The 21,149-nt window shown below is 47.9% G+C and overlaps 1 long non-coding RNA gene across 5 annotated transcripts in view; it reads right to left on the bottom strand.

Moving 5' to 3' along the window:
* The window catches only part of LOC149869631 (uncharacterized), a 220,623-nt gene that overhangs the window by 28,172 nt on the left and 171,302 nt on the right, over nucleotides 1-21,149 (bottom strand). For all 5 annotated transcript variants that reach the window (XR_016441504.1, XR_016441501.1, XR_016441500.1 and 2 more), the window contains one exon: nucleotides 10,125-10,640. This is a non-coding gene — a long non-coding RNA (uncharacterized LOC149869631). The remainder of the gene's footprint in view (nucleotides 1-10,124; nucleotides 10,641-21,149) is intronic.

Raw genomic sequence — 21,149 nt, 5'->3', positions numbered from 1 at the left:
GTTCCAGACCTTGGGGGCTCAGACAGTAAAGGACTTCCATGTTGCTGACTGACTTGCCAGCTTTATGGCAGATGGTGAAGGTGATCAGCTCATGGTTGCTGTCACCCAGCTTCCCATCGACCACTAGGTCACCGATTAGGTCATCCGCAGTAGCCAGTACCAGGTTGAGCAGCGCTTGCCTCTTGTTGGCCCATAGACTTCTTGAGTCAGGTAGAGGCCATCCACGCATGAGAGAAAGCTTTGTGACCGCTCGGATTTTGCTGAGTGATCCTCCCACGAGATGTCCGGGGAATTGAAGTCACCCATGACAACCAAGGTCCTGTAGCAAGCGGCCTCACCCAGTTCCCAGGCGAACTCCTGGTCAAGCTCAGGACTTTGGGTGGGAGGTCTGTAGTAGACTCCCACCGTTGTGTCCCCTGTGCCGTGTTCCCTACGGATTTTAACCCAGAGGGTCTCCAGTCATCCACCCTCGTCACCAATATCAGCTTGCAGGGACATGTAGCTTTCCTTAACTTAGAGAGCTACACCCCCACCCCTTTTGTCTGCACAATCCCTCCTGTACAGGGTATAGCCATCTATACCTGAGGTCCAGTCATGGGTGGAGTCCCACCAGGTCTCCGTTATCCCTATGACGTTGTAATTATTTGCATTGAGCAGGAGGATGAGCTCCTCCTGCTTATTCCCCAAGCTCCTGGCATTAGTGTACAGGCAGGCAAGTGTCCCCTTGGGGGCTCTTGCCTTGCCCACAGATTGTACCAGGGCTGGGGCAGGGGTGGGCTCCCTTAAGTGCTTCTGCCCGCTGGCTTTGCAAGGGCCGTTCAGCGGGCCAGCAGGGGCAGTCGTCCCCCCATCCCCCAGTGGGCTTAGTTTAAAGCCTGGTGGAGCAGGTCAGCCAGCCTGGCTGAGAAGAGCCTCCTCCCCAGGGGAGAGAGGTGGAGGCCATCTCTTCCCAGCAGCTCGCTGCCTCTCTCGCCAAAGAGCGGGCTGTGGTCATGGAAGCCAAAGCCTTCCCGATGACACCAGCGCCGCAGTCTTTGGTTGACTACGTGGATCCTCCTCTCCCTCCTCAGCCCATAGCCCGAGACTGGGAGGGTCAATGAGAACATCTCCTGTGCCCCCAGACCCTTTAGCCCCGCTCCCAAATCCCTGTAGTGCCTCACGACCCGGCTGGGAGCGCTCCGAGCCGGGTCATTGGTGCCCACGTGAATAAGGAGCACGGGGTAGTGGTCTGTGGGCCGGAGGAGCTGCGGGATCTTCTCTGCAGTGCCCCGGATGCGGGCCCCTGGGAAGCAGCAGACTTCCCAGGCTAAGGGGTCGGGGCGGCAGCTTGCCCCCGCAGGATGGAGTCTCCCACAACAAACACCTTACGTTTCGTCTTGGGGAGAGCGGGGGCGGTAGCTGCAGTTGAGCCTGGGTTGCCTGCGGGAGCCGGCAACTCAGCAGGCTCTGCTGGAGCAGCACGAGGTGCGAACCTGTTGCTAAGCTCCGGCAGGGCAGGGCCTTGACCACCTTGGTCCATGCCCCTGACTGGACAGAGCGGGTGGTCCCGGAGTCCTCCCTTGTCCTGGAGGGAGATGGTGGTCTACCCTCCGCCTCCCGGGGGCGAAGGGCCTGGCAGTAGGAGTCGATCTCCTGCTCACAGTCCCTGATGGCGCGCAGTCTCTGGACTGTGGCCTGGAGCTCCTCCAGCTGGCGCGCCAGAGACCCCAGTAGGGAGCAGACCCCGCAAGGGGAGGTGGCCATGCTCCCGGGCCCCAGAGCCTGAAAAAAGGGACAGGCGGCCCCCGCAGCCGAGAGCCAGGGGCTCTGTCTGCGTGGAGCCTGGGACCACGGGCTCCGTCTGCGTGGCCGTCTCTGAGGTGCTGGGTGGGTGGGGGAGCTGCAGAGCCTGAGGGGACCCTCGGGGTGCGACACGTGCCCATCCGTGTCATGCCTCTGGTAGGCTGGCTATGGGTGGGGCTGTCTACTCTGAGGGGTTCACAGGCAGGGCCTCGGGCCCTCCCGCGCATCCTCCTGCACGAGCTCACGCGCTGGCCGGCAAGCGCGCCTGTTTGCTCAGCCCGGTCGCGCGGCTCCCTGGGGGGCTGGGCCAAGTAGGGGCCTGGGCAGGCCCTGACCCGGCCCGGCTCCCACACCCCTCACCATGCACTGGGGCAAATCGACCCCGAATGCTTTGAGGGGTTGGTGGGGGGAGCGGAGCTAGATGGACACAACGGATCACGAGGGAGGAAGCTGAAGAACGGCCGGTCGCAGTGGTGGGGATGCCCTGTCCTGCCCAGTGTACCTAAACCTGTAGATAAAAGAAAACCCTCTTTTAGAAAAAAACTCTCTCATGTGGACAAGGCCTTCAGCAAGAGGTATAAAATACAGCAACTCCTCAGCAGTTTTGATCCATGCAGATTAGAGTGATGCAACCAGGCCTCTCTAGCTTTTGCTCAGATGAATAAAATAACCTCACAATTTGCTAACTATCATCTCTGACCTAGTGTTGGAGTTTGGCTGAATTTCTGCACGGAATTATTAGTCAGCCCTCACGATCCCTATTAATGCACGCGTGTGCAGGCGGTTACGCCCATTTAACCAGATTGTGTTTAAACACACAGACACTCCACTTTCAGAACAGAACTTGAGACGTTAAAACAGCAAAAGAAAGATCACATGCTGCTCTCCCTCTGCCGTGGACTCAAAGCAAACGACTTAACATTTCCTGCTCGGAACCATATTCGTCCTTTGCAAAAGGAGGAACTTGCCAAGGTGATGGGGAGTGTCAGCCCTTATCTACAGCAGGTATTTTAATTAACTGGACCCCTGAGTCAAGCAAGACACGTGCCCACACAACACTTTCCCAATGGCTGGGCACTACAGGTCTGAGTTTTGCCAGTGGTGAAGCAGCCTCAGGGCACTGCCGTGCTGCATGCATCTGTACTGGAACAAGCCTCCAGTCCACTGCCAGCCTCCCCCCGCCCCTTTCAGCTTTGCAGGCTGAACACTCCCGGGATTTCTCCAAGCGCAGCAGCAAGGTGGCAGGCCTGCTCTCGCTTCTTCATTGGTATTCCTGGCATGAAGCAAGCTTGACAGCACGTTACTAGAAGTGTAAAAATACACACTTTACTACTTTAATAGTAGCAGCTCAAAGCCCACTGGCATCCTCACTCGAATACTACACAAGGGACCAGCCAGCGTAGGCAAGCTTCTTCCTAGGATGGCCTGGTATGTGCCAGGTGGAAACAGGGAGGAGAAAGCAAGGTTTTAAAAGCAAGATGGGAGGGTGATGCTGGGTCCTTAATTGCTGAAGCCAAACCTGGGTAAAACACACCCCACTCTCCTTGAGGCAGGGGTACCCAACCTGCAGCATGAGTGCCACAAGTGGCAGAGGTGGCTTGTGTGTGTGGCAGGTGGGAGACTGGGGAGGGGGCAGCCAGCACATGGCAGACAGGGTGTGGAACAGAAAGCAGAGCATCAGATTAGGCAGGGAGTACAAAGTAGGACGCAGAGCAGGGAGGTGAAAGCTGAGCAGTAGAATGGGTAAGGGAAAGGGATTGACTCGGGAAGGGTGACGGGTGAATTTGTGGCACAGGTGCCAAAAAGCTTGGCCCCCACTGCCTTAAACCACTACTTCCAGTTCTTTACGATGATGCTTTTTACTGCAGCCTGAATTCTCCTTCTCCATGATGCTCTTCCCACCCCCCAGCCCACAACAGTTCCTCCTCCCCAAACTTCAGCATTTGCAAAGTGAGGGGCCACCAGGGGATTTCATGCTTAGGGGCAACCAGCACAGGTTCATCAGTGGCAGGTCCTGTCAGACTAACCCGGTGGCCTTCTATGATCAGATCACCAGATCATTAGACGCAGGGGTAGCAGTGGACATAGTCTTCCTGGACTTTCGGAAGGCCTTTGACACTGTCTCTCACCCTGTTCTCATTAAGAAACTGGGGGACTGTGGTGTTGACATCCACACAGTCAAATGGGTCACCAACTGGCTGGAGGGCCGCACCCAAAGGGTGGTTGTGGATGGGTCATTTTCATCCTGGAGGGATGTGGGCAGTGGGGTCCCGCAGGGCTCGGCCCTTGGGCCTGCACTGTTCAACATCTTCATCAGTGACTTGGACGAGGGGGTAAAAAGCGCCCTCTTCAAATTTGCTGATGACACTAAGATGTGGGGGGACGTGGGCACGCTAGAAGGAAGCAACAGGATACAATCAGACGTAGACAGGTTACAGGGGTGGGCGGATAAGAATAGGATGGGTTTCAACACAGACAAATGCAAAGTGATGCACCTGGGGAGGAACAACCAGCACCATACCTACAGGTTGAACTCCCCTCTTGTCAGCACAGAGGCGGAGAAGGATCTTGGAGTCATCATTGACTCCAAGATGAACATGGGCCGGCAGTGTGGGGGTGCAGTCAGGAAGGCCAACCGCACCTTGTCGTGCATCCACAGATGCATCTCGAGCTGGTGCAAGGAGATGATCCTCCCCCTCTATGCGGCACTGGTCAGGCCGCGGCTGGAGTACTGCGTCCAGTTCTGGGTGCCGCACTTCAGGAGAGAAGGGGGAACAGGAACTTCCCCAGTGCCTGTTCCCCCCGTGCACCGCCAGGAGTGACCAGGAATAATGGTCACAAGCTGGCAGAGGGTAGGTTTAGGTTAGATATCAGGAGGCGCGACTTCACGGTCAGGGCGGCTAGGATCTGGAACCAGCTTCCAAGAGAAGTGGTGCTGGCCCCTACCCTGGGGGTCTTTAAAAGGAGGTTAGATGAACACCTTGCTGGGGTTGTTTGATCCCCGTACTCTTTCCTGCCTTGGCAGGGGATCAGACTCGATGATCTACTCAGGTCCCTTCCGACCCTAGAAACTATGAAACCAAGTCAGAGCATGGGGAAAGAAACCAATCCTGACACCCTGAAGCAAATTGAAAGAAGACTTTTTCATTCAAGCACACACTGCACAGCAGCCCCTGCAGCTCCCGCCACTCTCTGGTGCCAGCCGCAGATTTATTCAATTATGAGCAGATTAAAATGACTGCATTTGTACACCGTAATTGGCAATCGCTCCTCGGATAAAGGGCTGCTGGACACTTCGGGGTTATGGTGACATCAAAATAACAATGATGCTCTGAACTGGGCACTGCTTCTCTCCCATAGTACAGCCAAAGCCTAGTGATGTGCAGATCCCAGGAAGGGAGCCAGAGAAATCTTCGCTAATGCTGGAACACAGGACAAAGCTGCAGAGGCGGCAGCCATTAAATGCCCCTTTTCTGACGCAATAAAAGCCCTGGGCTTCGTCCCACAAACCCAGGAAGCCAGGATTACTTTTACAACAAAGGTCGGGAGGGCGGAAGCACCTCAAAACTTAGCCCTCACTGCCTGGCCTCTGACTCTTGGCTCTGTGCGTCCACTTAAAAGGAGTGCTGTCGTGCTGTACAGCAGGGAAGCAGCGGCACGCTCCCATGAGCAGAACCACTCGAGACCACACTGTTCAATCCCTCAGAAAAGCTCTTTTTTTTTATTGCCCAAGTATAGATCATGATCTAGATTCATGACGAAATACAAGAGTCTTCAAAGTGGCGGGGGATTTCCCCTGGGAGCAGTTTCTGTGCAAAGTTGACTGTCCCAACTTGCGACTTAAGAGGGACTGAGATGCTAACATAGCCCTTATGCAGCAGAGGAGAGGTTCTTTGGACTTGTTTTATAGACAAGGGGTTGCCTTTGAGGTGCCTCACCTACACACAACGCCCATGGACCCAAGCCTGGTGGTGCTTTAGACCCTGCATTGCTTCACCTGTTTCACCTCCTGTGTCCTGTGATTTGCTCACTGGCTAGGAGCAAGCCAGTTTACCTCCCAAGCTCCTGTCTCTGACTGCACCCTACACCATATGAGAGCAAACCCTTACATGCATTTGGAAGATGTTGGGAGAAAATGCCCTGAATATAAGAAATACCACTCCACCATGAGCAGAGTTTTGTTCCCAAAAAGGGAGATGGGCAAGGCTCCCCATAAAGTCCACTAGGAGTTTTGCTATCACTAATGATTTTAGGTGGTGGGTGCTCACCTACTAGGATGATGGGTGGCAGGGTAAAACCTGACTACAGGGGCCTGGCAGGAGGATGCCTCTGTTGGTCTCAGCAGCAGGAAGGCGTTTACAAGTGTGCAAGGTGTGCTGGGAGACTGTTGCTTCCTTTGATCAGAATAAACTTGAGATATTCCTTCCTGACTTGTCACTCAAGGTTTTACCCCTCAGCAGTTGTTTCAGACGGACATGATTAAACATACATGCTTCAATTATAAACTCTGCTTCTCACCGCACAAGCTGCTTTCTATTGGCTATTCTGTATTTGCTACAGCCCACCAGATATAATCAGACCTCCACGCAGTTCCCATATAGCACAATATCCCCAGACAATTTAAAACACTCAAGGTCTGTTTATTAGAAAATTATTTAGATTCATTCAACCAGACCATGGAAACGGCATTTCTCCTAAGACCCAAGAACCGTTGACAAGATTTTAAGGGCCAACCCCCGAAACAAACAACCTTCACCATAAGGAGCAGTTACTCACTAAACCTTAGAGCGCTTCCCTGCAAATTGCCCCAAGCAACACTCCTTCCACAAAAGCCCCATGGCCAGATGATCCTTGTAGCATGCCCTGAGGGGTAAACTTGAACACAGGTACCATGCACGTGTAAGGGATGCAGTTCCTCCAGGTGATGAAAAGGTTTCTAAATTAAACACTGTTGAACAGGCAATTGCTTCCTCTTTTACCCAGGCTGGTTTTAACAGTTGCGCAGAGCTGCCCAATTCTAAGCTGTATTAACTTTGTTCCTAAACACTCAGGATTGCTTAAAGGGAACACAGGGGGTCCTCCTGAAAGGGCCTTGAGCATGCAGGGCCCAGTTTTTTGGGATGTACACATTTATACGGTAGGAATCGAAAAGCGTGTAGGCTCCAAATCTCTGGGATTTGGTTCACACCAAGCCAGGTCCCAGCTTTGTTCACTTCGGTGAAACAATCCTATGTCACGACATGCGCAGAAATTATACTGCTGAGCATCTTTGGCAGAGAATATCATGAAAAATGCAAGGGAAGAAAGCTTGAAAAGGGGAGAAATAAGGTAAAGGGAAGGGGCTCCAAAGATGCAAAGACGAAGTGAACCAGAGGTTCCTAGGGAAGGAGGGAGGAAGGAAAGAGATTTAAAAAATTGATATGGCTGCTTAATAGCCTTCCTTCTTCCAAAACCCTGAACTGCAGAGACCCTCTGGCTGTGAAATGAGCTGAGGAAGATGAGATCGGCTGGTGCGGCCTGAGCAGACAAGATGGAAGTAGGTGGTACGTGAGGGGCTCAGGGAGCAAGTTTACAGAAAACTTGCAGAATCACAAGGGGTGCTCCCCAAATCCAGTTCTGCGAAGGCTTTTGGAAGGAAAAGCTGGCCAGCTTTGCAACTTCGAGCAGCCACAAAGGGCAAGAGAGGATACTGCTCCTCCCTATACTCATTTCAACTGAAACGTGTAACTCTGTATAAACCTGGTGGCCTGGAACTGCTCTGGGATATGAGATCCTCCCTGCCAAATGCTAAAGGGACTGTCACCTAATTCACCACGCCTTCCACACCCAGCTTTTGCCACGGTACCTCTGAACCATTTGGCAACTTGGTGCAGGAACACCTTCCTCATCACCATCCTGGCACAACGTGACCCTGTGACACTGCCAGGGGCTGTGGGCTGCTCCTATGGCTGTTGAGCATCACACTGAGCCATTCAATTGGCAACCTGGCCTAGCCACAGACGTCTTTTCTTTATTTCAGTACCTCAGATTTCCCAGTGCCGAAATGCATCCAGGGGAGAACACCTGCAAAATACTGAGATGCTAGGAGAAAAATTATACTGCTAAACACCCATTGTAATTGCTGCTAAAAAGTATTAGCCTCTGATAGGAGCAGGATATTGCCATGACTGCTCTGAAAGGGAGGTAAAAATTTGCAAGAGTGCCTTGGGGGAATGAAGTCCCAGTCTCCAAAGGGCTTATGTGATTTAGGTGCCTACGTCCCTTCTGAACATGGGACTTTTTTGCAAAATTTTACCCTGAGTCCTGTAGGACAGCTTGCATGACCTTACAAGCATACTCCCCAGACTCATTCAGACTTTTCATGGTCCTGCAGCTGCCCACAAAGAAACCGCAGAAAGGAGAAAAAAAAAACCCTGCTAAAAAAAAGGCATCTGACCTTGTCCATCCTTTTAATGAACTTTTCAAAATGAGAGAGAGACAGAGAGAGAATGTGCGCAAGTGAGCGCTCATTCGAATGGGGTAAAAATATTTAGGGAAGTTATTATGCTTCTCGGAAACTTCATGAGTCTATTATTTACAGGCCAGAGCAATCTGTAGAAAAGTCTGCAGCTAACAGGTTCAGCCCACAAGAGCATGTAAATGCTAACTTACTAATAATGGCCTCTGTGGCTGGAAAGCCCCTTTGATCAGCCACCTCAAATGCAGAGCTGTGCTGGGCAGCCAGGCAGCGTGCCTGAGCTGCACGGTTGACTAAATATTACAGAGACAGAGCACAGGGAAAACACCAGAATGTGACTTCTGAGGTGTAATTCTCCATGCAGCGACAAATATACAGCAGATACCTGGAGGAAGAAGGCTGGGATTTCCACTGAGTGACGGCAAAAAGACTTCAGCAGCTCTGAAACGCTCACCTCCAATGTCACCCGAGCAGGAGACACACCATCTTAGAAAGTCTTCTCATAAAACTCCTGAAGCCACAGCCCTCCATTCACTGGCTGGGGCAATAAGATGTGGTTGACCAGGAAGCCGAATGACTTCTGAAGGGCAATGTCAGGATGTGACTTCAAGCATTTTTGTGGCAAGATTAATCAGTCTCAGCTGAGTTGCTGGTAGAGATGGCAACGCCTAAACCCAGAAGGTTTTAAAGGCAATTCCACCATTGGCAAACGGTGCAGCCATGATCACCAGCTCATGAGACAAGCCACATTTTCCAACACATTTCTGCACTGGCCTGCTTCACAACAAAGGAAGTATATCACAGGCGTACATCAGCATGGGGAGCATTTGTTCAACAGGGGAGAACCAGAAATAATGGTCACAAGCTGAGTGAGGATCACTTCAGACTAGATAGAGGGAAAAGCTTCTTTACAAGTTGAGTACCGAGGGTCTGGAACAGGCTCCCTGCAGAGGTGGTACTGTCACTCACCCTGGCAATCTTCAAAAAGCATCTTGACACCCATCTTGCTGGGGTCATCTGACCCCAACGGTCCTTCCTGCCCAACTACAGGGGGGCTGGACCCAGTGATCTGTAAGGTCCCTTCCAGCACCTGACAACTATAAAACTACGAAGAGTCATCTCTGTAGCACGGGAGAGACCTCAGGGTTTGACCTTTATTCCTCAGTGGTGCTAATGCTCTGAACCAACATTGTTCAGAGATATGACGAAGTTCCTAACTACACTACAACAGGTACCAGGGCGAGAGCAGACCCCCTGCATAGTTCTACCCATCACACCACAAAATGAAAAGTACAAACCAAACGGCTCATGTCGCCCTTCTCTCCTAAAGGCGGCACACAACTCCATCCACCGCTCCCTACCCACACACACCCGTCCGTGGTCACCATCCACTGCAGGACACAAGACAAAACTGCTCTTCCTGATTTACTGAAAGTCCGTAACTTGCTCCAGCGTCTTTAAAGCCCTTCACTCCCTCACAGCTCTCTTTGCTCATTTACAGTCTGTCGCTAGTCTGAACCTTCTCATAACTTGGCCACTGGCAATGCCTTTGCAACCCCAGCCAATTCACAGGTGTCCTTTATTTCTGCAATTCAGTTCTTCACCTTCTTGCAATTCCCTCCTAAAAACAGACTGTCCTGCCTTGCCTTTGCTTCGGCATTATGACTACTACTTATTTCTATCTGGGATAATGCTTTTGAGGCCCTGATGATGCTATGAGCTGTATAGAACAGATTAGATGGGCAATAATATCCACAAACACTATAGGTAAAATCTGTTTCCCATTGTAGTCAATGGAAGTTTTGCCTTGACTTCACTGAGGTTAATTTTTTATTTCTATGATGTTGAATTATGTAAGTTCTGTGCAAAACATCAGTCCTCTTACCTGCTCTTGCACTCCGGGCTGCTGGTCCCAAGACAGAAATCAGATGCTGGAAAAAGATAAAAAAAACCCAGAAAACAGGAAAGCCACTAACTGCATAGTTAAAAAACATCTAGGCAATACAAACAACTATCAAATATCTTGTTGGTCTAATAAAAGATATCACCTCTGCCCCGGGAGTTTTGTCTGTCTAGGTAATTAATACACATGATCTTAGTAACTTTGCAGAAACTAAATAATCATCACTGTACCGCCTCTTCGGTCTGGCAATGTGTCTGCATTACTGTTTAGGTGAATGAACCGCAAGCAAGGGATTGTGCTGTTCATGAAAACAGAGCAAGTCAGAGGAACAGTGAGGTGTCAAAGGCAGGAAAAAAGACTCCCAGTTTTGTGTGTCAGCTACTGGACTGCTATCTTTTTATAAAGGCCGTCTCTATCAATACTATGACAATGTGAGTCACTGTAATACTTATCTAATGGTGGCTGGATGTTCTCATGGTTCATATTTTCCAGGAAGATCTGTTAAAACAGAAAAAAAAAAAAGAAGGAAAAAACGTTAACAAAGAATTTTTAAAAATCGCAGCGGTACCCGGGCCAGTAACAATGCATCAAATCAGTAGGTTAAGAAACACAGCAATTGCAGCTACAGGTAGAGAATGGACTGGAAAATAATTCTACTCTTTCTGGGGGGAAAACAATACAAACCAGGGAAACATTCAAGCAGAAGCCAGCTTCAAGAGGATCGGCCACTCTGTGTCCCACTACCTAATGCTCACTCCAGACTCGTGCTAGCAAAGATGGTAAACTAGAGCAAACAATTGCATATGGGGTTATGATTTTGGGATTCTGGCTCATGGATTTATTCCACTAATAGTACTGTCTTTTTCTGGTTTCTACTTGTTTGGTGTTATTGCTGTGTCAGTGCTTAGCAATGCGCATGAATGTACATAGTTTAATCAATAGTAGAGAGCTTGCAGTCCCCATATGCCACATATGCGTTTGCACAGAAATGCATGCATGCACAAACTCCAATATTACAGCAATATAACCAAAACCAAGATAGAGAGAGAAACTATAGCACTATCCTGTTTTGACTCTCCATTAAATAATCCGTTCGTTATACCCCACTTCTGAACAGTTACTTGTATGGTTCAGATTAAGATCTGGACATTTCCCCCACATCAAGGAACTGACTCACTGACTAAGGACCAACTGATTTTACTGCAGTGGGATCAACTCGTGATGTTTACTGAAGACGATGGCTGCAATGTCAAAGAGAGTTTGAAAGAGCTAAGCATGTTTAGCAAGCAGAAAAGGTGATTAAACGGGGTATATGGTAGCAGTCTTCAAAAATTTGGAGAGCTGCTGGAAAGAAGGAGGAAAATGACTTTTCTCCTTTGTTGAAGAGGGCAGAACACGTAGTGATGGCTTTAAACTGCGGCAACGTACATTTAGATCAGACATCAGGAACATCTTCCTTAAGCAGTGAGGCAGTGGAGCAGACTGTCTAAGGAAACTGTAAAATTTAGGGGGAGGCGGAGAGGAGAGGTGAGGGGTTTGTTTGGGGTGTGCTGAAGCTCCCGCTGGGGCTTAAAAACCCAGAGGTTCCTAACTGGGGGATCTTGCTTCTCTGCTTAGACCGAGACTGGTCACATCTGGAAGGAGGAAGACTTTTACTCTACAGTCAGACCAGTGCAGACTGCAGGGGTGTTCACCTTGTGCAGCAGAAGGCATGCTTACCTTGCTGGGACCTATGACCCCAGCTGACTTCCTGCCCCTGGGCCAGGGGGCTGGACTCGATGATCTTCCGAGGTCCCTCCCAGCCCTAATGTCTATGAAGTCTGTGAAATCCTTTTCCTTGGGTCTCTCAATCATATTTTTACAACCATTTCCTGTCCTTGCAGAGAAAGGATGCTGACAGTGCCCTCCTTCCTCTGGCTTTACGTGTGGCAAGTTAAAGGGTGTTTTTGATGTTTCGGGCATTACGTCTTGGAGTTGTGTGTGAGGGTTGTTCTTGAAGTTTTGAACAATAGGATAGTTAATTCCAATTTGTCAGGGTAGTTCAGACAGGGACAACCCTGGCTTGAGCAGGGGGTTGGGACGAGGGGACCTCCAGAGGTCCCTCGCAACTCAATTTTTCTATGATCCGAGGTCACCCAGCAGATGTCGTATTAAAATCAATTCTAGTCCATTTGGATTCTTGTGCTGTGCCCGGTAGATTTGGGCAGTGACACAAACATACTCTCCTTTGCATATAATGCTCCTGGGACTTTGGCAGGTAGAATGAGCAAGACAGAAACACCCCAGAGAGAGCCCAGCCCACCCGGTGAAGTAGGAGAGAGTATTTTGTATATATGGAGAGCGCCCGATCCTGAACGGCTCTCTTAATTCCAGACTGCACCAGCTTGCAGCATCAACATCTCACTAAGACACTGGGCTAAAATCCAACCCTTGCACATTTCACCATGGTTATAGAAACCGCATAGTAAATACAACGTATAAACACCAACCCCAACCAAAACAGATAAACTGCAAATATACTGCTGTGTGGGTACCAGGTGGCCTCAAAGCCCTGGTCTTGCAGGGACCACCACAATTAAAACAAAATGCCACCACCTTGGGAAGAACAGCAGCTGTGTCAGGCCTTCTGCCCCCACCCACAGGTCTTTAAAGGCTGACTGTTACAGAGATGGTCAACTCATCACTGAAAGACCTAGCCAACATTAGCAAAAAGCCGTCAGATAACCACAGGTACCCTTCCTCCTTCTTACCAGAGATTGTATTCCCAAACTACTTAACATTTGCTTTTTCACAGAGCAGCTTTTTACAGATTGGTTTCTTCTCTACCTTGGAGAACTCATAACAGCTTCAGCTTTTTCTTTGCCTGATGAAGGCCACGTGACCCCGAAAGCTTGCAAAGAACATTTTTTTAAGAACATTTTTTTTGCAACTATTTAGTTGGCCTAATAAAAGATACCACCTCTACCCAAAGAGTTTTGTCTGCCAATTCAACAAAAACATTTAAAGCAAATTCTTAACTGCGGGTAAAGAGGAATCCCACTGATGTTCAGGAAAGTATGGAAACTTGACAGATTCACAGAGGCAAACTGCTCTTTTACACTGGCATCATCCCACTGGTATGACCCTCTTTACCAAGATAAATGTGTTTGGAGCAGCCTTGCTTATTGCTCTTCCCAATAGAGATAAGGCCTTTTACACAAGCAAAGCAGCATCTGCATTAGGGATCTGCATTTGGTTTGTTTAAAAATATTGCTTACAAAAACCCATAACTCATTAATATTAGATATTAAATAACAGATTTAAAAAAATTGTGTGGGGACTAGGGCTATGACATATACTTCACTTCAAGCACAAATTTCAGTTCCACAGAACTCAACTGCTTTGTTGGACGGGGCTGGGATTACTGCAATAGAGTAAGTATTTTTGTACAATCAGAGGTTATACCAAGACCCCTTACAGGTTTCTTTTGCTCCTAGTCCTTGCTGTTAGCTCAAGGCATAGAAGACTGGGAAAAAATGAAGCCTAGGTCCACAACATCGTTAAGGCACTGAGTCAGGTTCTTACCAGGCAAGGTTATTTTCTGAAGCCCTAATAGCAGCCAACACTGCCGTTATAATTATTTGGAGATAACAAGAACTTTCTCACATGCAATGATGTGATCTTTCCATTCACCGATTAGCTGCGTTTAGGCAAAATCAGCTGAGCCATACAATTGATGGGGCAAAACCTCTTAGAGAACTTTCTTACCAGTGAATTCTTAAATGAGGGGGTGGGGGAAACACCCCAAGGGTTCCCAAGGGGCTGAGTCATAGCCCAGGCCTCTCTTGGAGTTTTTTCTCTGAAATCTCCAAACACCTCCGCAATTTCACACTACAAAAAGGAAGAGAAAAGCCCAGGTATGAATCACATGTTCTGCGTACTCGCTCAGCCCCAAAAATGTTTCACAGTCACTGAACCATTTCTGCACATGCTGTTAAAATATACCAAAAAAAAAACAAACTTCCCAGCCTGAAGGATGGCAGCCTTCATTTCTGGGTGGGCTGAAGACAGCTCAGTCACTTGCTCTATCCCCAAGACCCAAACCAGGTGTGAAGATTGACAAGACCCAAACCAGGTGTGAAGATTGACAAGACCCAAACCAGGTGTGAAGATTGACAAGATGTGCGGCAAAGCTTCTGTATAGCCCTTTCCAACCTCACAGTGAAGAGCCCCGAAAAGCAAAGAGCGTTCATACAGAGCAAGAGCAGCGAATCCCTGCACTGCAACAACCACCACCTTCATCCCTGAAGGTTGGTCTCACAGCATAAGGAGGACAGATCAACTGCGTATTCAACCAGAAAACGAAGTCCAATGGAAACCGAAGCTGTGACTGGCTGTGGAGACCAGTCCCAAATCAAATGCCCCAGCATAGCGCATGGTGCCTTTGGGATGGTCCTGCAGCTTCATCAGTGGGGACAGGACTAAAGACCTTCAACACCCAACCCAAAGACCTTCAGCACCTGAACCAAAGGAAAAATGCCTCTACATGTGAGTGCGTGCATGTCCTCCTCTATTAATGAATGCACAACTGAGGGCCAACAAAAAATTGTGGCTATTTAAAAAATAAAGAGCCTACTACTCGCTCAAGCCTTGGGAACCACATATTGGGAAGAGGAGGGTCTAAGTCCCATCCCTGAATTTCTTAGTGTCTACAAGGTTTAAGTGACAACCGTTCAGCTTCAAAATGGCCTCTTACTTATCACCATATTATGAGATAAGACCTGGAAAAAATGCCTTGGTAATCATTAACACTTAAACCTGAGCACTTCCTTGGTCTCTCTGTACTATGTTATGTAAGAGAACTTAAGGGGAGTAAATTTAGGTTTACACACTACTTAAATCCCATTTCAGATTAGTATTAAGTTGGATTTAAAATAATTTAGATTAATGATCTGGTGATGGTGAGCTCCCCTTCCAATAAATTTGGGATTCTGACCCCCAACTGTGCGGCGCTTGTTTCTTTATTACTGCTACTTTCACAGATGTTGAGTTCAGCAAACCAAACAATCATCTGGTCTAAAGTCCTGCATAACACTAACCACAGAATCACAGCCACTAATGCCTGCATCCAACTTGTTAACTTGTGATCACACAAGAGCACCTGTCTGAGACAGAGACCCAGCCTGGAAAAAGAAGCCACGCCTACACAAGAGGTTGACGGCGCAATTACCTGATACTACTGTCAGTAGCGTCACGTGGCAGCAACCGTGACACAACGCTACTGTGTAATATTAAGCTGCTGAGCAGCAGCATCACAAAAAATGCATTTGTCAGCACTACTGTGCAGCAGCTTGGGTTACTGTGCAGTTATTTAGTACTTGTACTTTTATACAAGAACTAAGCAAGTACTAAATGACTGTGCAGCACCGACTGTATAATCAGTGTATTGTGTAGATGCGGCCACACAGTGATTAATTTATACATGCAAATCAGACGAAAGGCCAAGTGACCCTTCCTGGGATCAGGGGTTCCAAGGTGTATAAGCCTATTACATGCTGGGCTCAGACTACTAAACCACCTTCCTGGTCACTTGGCCAGCATCTCAGAAAAATCCTAGTATCTTTAATGAGGGCAGAACTCCCCTCTCTGAACATAAGCCTATCAAATCAAACAGAAAGCTGTTCCTTTCCTTCCTTCACAAATCCTCTTTTACAAAACTATAGGGCTAGAAGGGACATCCTGACTCACTGAGTGAGTCCCTCAGGGCTGGTAGCCTAAGAAATTTTTTTTTACGGACAATCTGAAAGCTTTTTACTGATAGCCTTTTTTTTCTTTCTTTCTTTTTTTTTTTTTTTTTTTAAACTGACATGTTTTTACTGATATATTGTACATAACGTAAATGTGACTCCTCTGCCAGGACCTGTCCTGCTGCCAGACCTGAGTTAGAGGAGCTAGGTTCAAATTTAGGGGTTTAACATCAACTGTAGCAAAAAGAAAAAGCTTGGTTGTCAGTAAAAAGTTTGCAGTAAAAATATTTTAAGTTGGGTTGACTGTAGTGATGGCTTTACACTGTGCTGCCCCTCCCTCCTACCAGGGCTCTCTTTCTTACCTCCACTCTGATGCCCCCAAGTTCAACCTGCACTATACTGCTCCCTATCCCACCCACCCAGCCTTCTGCTGCTAGCTCAACTCTCTGCTTTCTTGGCATGGACCCCCAAAGAAGTTTACCTGAGATGCAACAGGTTTACAGGCATCCTGGGATGCAACAGCAACAGCACATGGCTGAGAAGGCTCCCTGAAGGGTTCTGCGCTCTTGCTTGGACATCAGGTAGGATTGCAATGCTGTCAGAGCTTCAATCGAGCGGCAGCTGCTTAGTGCTTTTACTGATGGCTAAAGTTTTGAGTTTTTTAATGGACTTTACTGATAGTTTTTTTTAGCTTGATTTTTTTTATTGACAAAATTACTGACAGTTGGCAACCCTGAGCACCCTGTTTCAGCAGGTTACTCCTCTCTTCCAATTATTTTCAGAAACTGATCACACTGCATCTCCAAGTGTTTAGGGCTTTTGTCCCCATGACTGATGGGAAAGCTGATCCTGAAACAAACTTCTTTTGTGGTTAAATATCTTGTAACTTCCAGCTTCACTCTATTTGTGTCTGACGTGTGTGTTCTTGTGATGATCATTGTCCTTCAGCTTAAAATAGCTCATTTTCCCTCCTTAATGTTTACCATTCCCCCTATTGAAAGAAGGAGTCATACCTACTCCCTCTCAACTTTTGTTTTCTTAGGCTAAAAAACACACATTCTTGTGACTCTCTTCTCCATTCCCCTGATCATCCAGTAGCCCTTTCCAGCATCCGCTCCAGGTTGAATTCACTGGTCCGATTAGAACCATACAGTTTATTCCAGCTGAGGTCTCCCAGTACTCTATGCATTTATTTACTTTTTTGTGCAATTCACATGCTGTCTTTCCCCAAAAAAGCTCAGGGTAACTTACGGCAAAAGAGATAGAGCAACTTAAAAGGGCAATTAGAATAAATAAAAAACATAATAAAGCAGAGACCCACTAAACAATATCCCAGTCTAATCTGGTTGCTAAACATCTCCCCAAACAGAAAGGTCTCATCACACTTCTGAAAGATGTCCAGGCTCGGGCTCTGCTGGGGTTCAAGAGGGCCAAAACTCCAGAGCTGAGGAATGATGGATGAGAATGACATTCCACACCAGGTGGTCTTGGCATCGTGATATTGCAGGAGGTTGCTGATCTTAGGGATCATGTTCAGGCATACAGGAAAAAGACAGTCCGTTAGGAAGTTAGGTACCAGGACATTTAGGGCTTTACAGATCAAAACTAGCACTGAGAATGGTACCCAGAAAGCTCTACCAGAAGCCCCCACAGACACTGGAGGACTGGACTTATGTGCTCCTGGTGGCCCATCCCTGTTGGAAAGCAAGCCACCACGTTTTCCACCAGCTGCAGCCTCCAAACAGTTTTAAAGGACAGCTTTATGTATAACACATTACAGTACTTTAGCTTTGAGATTAGGAAGGCTCAGGATCCTGAGGAAAGGAAGGATGGAGAGCAGCAGAATAAGGACCCTGGACTTCAGAAAAGCAGACTTTGGCTTGCTCAGGAACTCATGGGCAGGATCCCCTGAGAAGCCAGTCTGAGGGGAAGAGGAGTCCAGGAGAGCTGGCTGTACTTTAAAGAAACCTTACTGAGAGTGCAGGAACAAACCATCCTGATGCATAGGAAGACTAGCAAGTATAGCAGAAGACCAGCTTGGCTTAACCGGGAACTCTTCAGTAAACAAAATCACAAAAAGGAAGCTTACAGGAAGTAGAAACTTGGACAAATAACGAGGGAAGGAATATAAGAGCATTGCTTGGCCATGTAGGGATGAAGTCAGGAAGGGCAAAGCACAATTGGAGCTGCAGCAAGCTAGAAATGTGAAGGGTACCAGGAAGGGTTTCTACAAGTATGTCAGTGGCAAAAGGAGGATCAGGGAAAGTGTGGGTCCCTTACTAAATGGGGGAAGCACCCTAGTGACAGAAGATGTGGAAAAGGCTGAAATGCTCAATGCCTTTTTTGCCTCAGTCTTCACAAGCAAGGTCAGCTCCAAGACTACTGCACCTGGCAGCACAGTTTAGGGAGGAGGTGAGCAGCCCTCAGTGGTGAAATAACAGGTTAGGGATTACTTAGAAAAGCTGGATGTGTACAAGTCCATGGGGCCAGATGGGATGCATCCAAGGGTGCTAAGGGAGTTGGCTGACATGACTGCAAAGCCATTGGCCATCATCTCTGAAAACTCATGGTGATCGTGAGAGGTCCTGGATAATTGGAAAAGGGCAAAAATAGTGCCCATATTTAAGAAAGGGAAAAAGGAGGATCCAGGGAACTACAGACCAGTCAGTCTCACCTCAGCCCCTGGAAAAATAAAGGAGCAGTTCCTCAAGGAATCCATTTCTAAGCAATTGGAGGAGATGAAGGTGATTAGTAACAGTCAGCATGGATTCACCAGGGACAAGTCATGCCTGATCAACATGAAAGCCTTTTATGATGAGATGACTAGCTCTGGGGATCCGGGGAGACCACTGGATGTGGTGTAGCTTGATTTTATCAAGGCTTTTGATACCACCTCCCAAAGCATTCTGTCAGGCACGCTAAGGAAGTACAGGCTGAATGAATGGACTGTAAGATAGACTGAAAACTGGAACATTGGATTTAGAGAGTAATAATCAGTGGCTCAATGTCTAGTTGGCAGCCGGTATCAAGTGGAGTGCCCCAGGGGTCGGTCCTTGGGCTGGTTTTGTTCAATGTCTTCATCAATGACCGGGAAGATGGCAAGGAGTGCACCCTCAGCAGGTTTGCAGATGACACCAAGCTGGGGGGAGCAGTAGATACGCTGGAGAGTAGGGCTAGGATTCAGAGCGACTTAGACAATTGGAGGATTGAACTAAAAGAAATCTCATGAGGTTCAACAAGGACAAGTGCAAAGTCCAGCACTTAGGACAGAACAATCCCATGCAGGCTGGGGGTGACTGGCTGGGCAGCAGCTCTGCAGAAAAGGACCTGGGGGTTACAGTGGACAATAAGTTGAATATGAGCCAGCAGAGTGCCCTTGTTGCCAAGAAGGCAATTCAGCACTGGTAAAGCCACATCTGGAGCACTGTTCAGTTTTGGGCCCCCGCTATAGAAATGGTGTGGACAAATTGGAGAGAGTCCAGCAGAGGGCAACAAAAATGGTAACGCGGCTGGGAGACATGACTTATGAGGAGAGGCTGAGGGAATTGGGCTTATTTAGTGTAGAGAAGACTGAGAGGGAACTGAATAGCAGCCTTCAACTACCTGAAGGGGGGTTCAAAAGAGGATGGAACTAGACTGTTCTCAGTGGTGGCTTTTGAACAGAACAAGGAGCAATGGTCTCAAGTTGCAGCAAGAGAAGTTTAGGTTAGATATTAGGAAGAATTTTGTCCCTAGGAGGGTAAGAAAACACTGGAGGAGGTTACCTAGAGAAGTGGTGAAAGCTCCATCCTTGGAGGTTTTCAAAACCCAGCTAGAAAACACTTTGGTTGGGATGATCTAGTTGGGGATGGTCCTGCTTTGAACAGGGGGTTGGACTAGATGTGAGGTCCAATAACCCTCACTTTATAAGATTCTGATTCCTCAACCACAAACCCTTTCTCTGCAGCAAAAGTCACAGTCCCCGAGCTGTGCTGGACATGGGCAATTTTGTCTGCACAGTACGTGGCAAACTAATCACAGAGGACTAAAGTTGACTTAGTTTCTGGGCAGAGGCAAGGTGGATCAACCAGGCCATTCGCCATCCAGAGCAGTTCTGCCAGATGACATTGAAGATGCAATGGCAGTGAAGAAGAAAATCTTCTACTACAGTGGCACCACCCTGTCTTTCTCTCTCCTGGAAATGGTCCTTCTGATGGGATCATATTTGCCTTTTTTCACTCTTGTAGAGTTTTTACTGGACTTCTCTTTTGAAACACAACAGCAAAGGGGCATGTTTTGATTCCTAAAAATAGCTATCAGTAGAAATTGTACGGAGCAAGAACAGCTCCATCCTACTACGAAGATGCAAATAAAGGCTGAATTTGAACTGAATTAACCACAACAGTAATCTTAACGCTGACATCTGCAAGTACTATGTATATTTAGACACGTAAGATGGGATGCTAGCAAAATGAAGAAACCTAGCTTGTCAATTATAGATTTTTAATTGAAAATGAAAACTTCCAGGGAGAACCTTCTTTCAAACCTGTGGTTGCTATAGACATAATTCAGCAGAGCCATTAGGTGAAGGTGAGTCTGCCAACTAAGGGAGAATTTACAGTTATGCATCTTGAGCAGAAATCTATGGACATCTCTACCCTTTTTCATCAGAATAATAAATGGACAGAGTAGACATTTTACATCAAGGACCACGCATCTGGATGATGAAGCAAGCGTAAACAACAGTCAAATATACCAGGCCAGATTCTGACTCAAGTTGTACTTATGAGGGCAAAGCATAGTTGAAATCAATGGAAGTTTGGTCCTAACAGTGTCAGAATATATATAACTACAGAGATAGTATCTCAGTATTAATATATGCAGCCATAAATTACATTTTCAACATAAGCAATATGTGGATGGGGCAGTGGGGGCACAGGCCCCCCCCCCCCGGATTTCTGCTCCAGTGGTGGGATGTGGGCGTGTAGCCTGGCTAGAACCACTGCCCAGTAGCAGTGGGGGCAGTGGCATGGAGCTGTGCCCCCTCCTCTTCCCTCCCCCCCCAGACTATCAATGCTTACATGTCATCTATGATTTGCTGGTTTGGGTACTGAGAGATTTTCTCTCTCTCTCTTTTTTCTATATTTGTTTTCACTGTGTACACACACACACACACACACACACACACACACACACACACACACACGAGTTTGTGCTGCAGTTCACTGAACTAGCACCAGGCATGTACAGTAGATGGATATCTATGTTCATACCAACTGAGATTGTATCTAGCATGCAAATG

This window comes from Crocodylus siamensis, chromosome 3 (assembly GCF_052110815.1).
Source record: "Crocodylus siamensis isolate JL-2025a chromosome 3, ASM5211081v1, whole genome shotgun sequence".
NCBI classification, from domain to species: Eukaryota; Metazoa; Chordata; order Crocodylia; family Crocodylidae; genus Crocodylus; species Crocodylus siamensis.
This window is presented reverse-complemented; position numbering and strand designations above follow the sequence as displayed.